Here is a 3,357-nt window from a genome sequence, read left to right on the forward strand (position 1 = left end):
AATATAATAACCCAACTAGGTTGGGGTTGAATCCCACAGGGAATAGGTGTGAAAAGGTTACTTAAATAGTGTGAAACTTGACTTAAGCCGTAAGAGTTTTGTAATTGTGAATTGTTAAGAACAACTATTTTGTTAAGAGAATTTGATTAATTTAATTAAGAAACCAAGGTTGTGTCCCCAGCAATGGAATGTAATGCTATCGGTGTTAATATGATATATTTCTAATGGACGGTCCTTTGATACGCAAATAGTTCCTAAATGACTGCCCAATATTTTCCAATAACTAGGTAGTATTTCCTCCTTTTGATTTTCCCAAATATAAAAGAGTTACAATCAAGACCAACTAATTTTTGCCAAGTAGAATCCTCTTATCCCTAAGCGATTCTATTAAACAAGGTTTAAAGCCTTGAGTTCTTGCTATTCAATTCTACCAAACCCTAACCCACTTTTCCAAGTAAAGATAGAGTCAAATGGCACTAATCTATGTTTGCAACCATCAACCATAAATGAAGCATAAGAAATGAATAGAAATCGATCAACCATTATATATATATTCAATGGTAAACACCCATTAACATTACACCCACTTAGGGTCCACAAACTTAGTATTTAAAGTTAGCTACTCATACTAGAATACAAGAATAAAGTAATAAATAAAGTCATAAAGCTTACAAAGGGGATAAAGTCTTGGATTCTTTCTCAAAAGCTTCCAAAATAATGATGTATTCAATGCTCTAAGTGTAGCCTCTTTTTCAGACAAGATGGTCCATAAAAACCCCATTCATTCTATTTATAATGGTCTAAAAATCGTGGTCAAAAAGTGACAAAAATAACCCTGCAGATAAAGTCAGGGACCGTAGAATGGGTCGTAGAACGCTTTCGCGGTCCGCACATCTTTATTTTTTGCCGCAGAATTGATAACAAAGTTTTCCAGTTTTCCATCGCCTTTTGGTTATGCGGTCCGCATATTGGTTTTGCGACTGCATAACGCACTGCAAAATCATCTTCACTGGAACTCCTTTTGTTTTTGTGTGATCACTATGCGGTTCGCTTAAGAGTTGTGCGACCGCAAAATGGATCGCAGACTTGACTCTCAGTTACTATGATGATCTGCTTCATTCTGCGATGGGTCTGCGGTCCGCACATCACTTTTGCGGTCGCAGACCTACCGTATTTATGACTTTTCATCGATTTTTGTCATCTTTTTCATGTTCTTAGCTCTTCAAGTCTTGTTTCTTGCAAAATACCAAAACTACATAAGAAATGACTTATAATGCTTTAAAAGATGAGCTAAAGTCTATGTAATTAGGATCAAAATTGCCGCATACGGCACATCAATACCCCCAACTTCGACTCTTGCTTGCCCTCAAGCAACTAAAAAGTCAACCTACCAAATACTAATCTACTTTCCGACTGATCACAAAGAAGCAATGACTATTGATGGTGTTGACTGTTAGCTAACAAGCATGTAACTTCTTTTATTCACCCTTCTTTGAAGACAGAGATCATTTAACAGTTCGAATAATCAGTTTGTAAACTTCGAGCCTCAAGAGTAATGACAGAGTGCTACCCACAACTAGATATGCACTTGTATCCTCCTTCAAGAAACCTAACTTCTGCTAAATCTTGCAATTCATGCGTGCTCACATCAAGGAAAATCCCCAACTCAACACATTTGGGAAGATATTGACCGTATCCTCCTTGACCGCTACACACCATTTTTTATTCTTTTTGCACTTTGCTTCTTCTTAAACCACATAGCCCCTATTGAATTCTAGTTACCAACAAAGAACCACCTCAACGTATGTTTCTAATTTTCGCAAGACTCTACACTTTTTTTATATATATAATTATTTTCTTTTGCTTTTCTTTTGGAGTTTGAGTACCTTCATATAGACAACTTTGAGGTCTATTTTGCTACACACAATGTACATCTTCACCATTTCCCAATTGATACCAACACCCCCAACTTAGGCTTTTAGCCTCATTCTTAACATTCAAGGAGGGACGGGTTCAAAAGAGGGAATTATGTCACAAAAGGGTAAAGATTTGTAATGTAGTAGCCAAATAAAAGGTTAAAGGCTCAACGTGGGATAACTAGGATGATAAGTGCACTAGGGAGGTCAATTTGGTCAAAACTAGTTAGCAATCACAAAGAGAGCCTAAGATCATTTTGACACCCAATTATCAACCTGAGATTTGCATTGAGGAACCAATCGGGGAAGTTCTAGACATTACAAGTTGAGCACATGCATTATTTACACAAATTCTCACCACGCACGATGCATGAACTGCTCGAATCGGTATAATTTCAGCCCTCAAGTAAATACAAGGCAATTCAATGCTTCATCACATGATATTTGAGATTCTAAGTAAGCACAAAGTCAAAGAGCGAGCCTCGATTTCACAAGAATGACTAACTATTTATTTACAAAAATTTGAAGGGTGCAATTTATTCCACAAAAACTTATCACATGCTTGAATCTAGAACAAAAGCACCAAACAAGTCAAAACATTTTATGCTACGACCATTGTTCTACTATTAAACCCTTGGGAAAGAACTCGGCGAAAAAAACCCAAGGGGAATTCATTACTATATACAAATCTACATTATTAAGACTAAGAGTTTATATACAAGTTGCAAAAATTGACTACCCCACCCCCCAACCTAAGAGCATGCATTCTCCCCAATGCACTGAGAAAGTAACAGCAAAGTTTAGGGCTTCCTGGGGCGCACTAGGTGCTTGGAGGGGTTGGAATATCTGAGGCGGCTGTGGGGCCGGGAGCTAACACTATAGAGGAAGTGGGTGGAGCCTCTGACTGGGCAGCGGTATCCGAAAACAAAGTAGGAAGCTCCGCCAGTTACGGAGTTGGGTCCTGGACCTGGGAGATGCTGACCTCACCAAATGATGGCTGTGTGGTCGTGGTAGAAGGCATGGCATTCAAATCTCTGCACATCCACCTTCTCCTGACCCGGTGCATATAGAGAAATGGCAATCTATTTGCCTCTGTTGTCCCTCTGATCATCACGCTCCTCAAGTATCTCCTCCTCATTAGTTTCCGCATGAGACTCCCAGATTCCTCATCTAAATGATCATCGGTGTGTGCAACGGAACCTGGAGCTTGTGAGATGTCAGTGTCGTGTTCCTCCTCAGCTGACAGAGGGTTTGTGAAATCCAGATCAAATCTTGGTACGTGGGAGGTGCCAGTGCCCTGCTCCCCTTCCACTGGAAGAAGGGTGGTCAAATCAAACTCTAGTGTCTGCATTTTATGCAGCTCTGACTTGAGCTTAGCTACATATTTTTTGAGTTGCGGCATATCCCCAGCTTCACCTCGCTCAACCTTCTCAAGGCGAGC

The sequence above is a fragment of the Nicotiana tabacum genome, chromosome 23 (genome assembly GCF_000715075.1).
Source record: "Nicotiana tabacum cultivar K326 chromosome 23, ASM71507v2, whole genome shotgun sequence".
NCBI classification, from domain to species: domain Eukaryota; kingdom Viridiplantae; phylum Streptophyta; class Magnoliopsida; order Solanales; family Solanaceae; genus Nicotiana; species Nicotiana tabacum.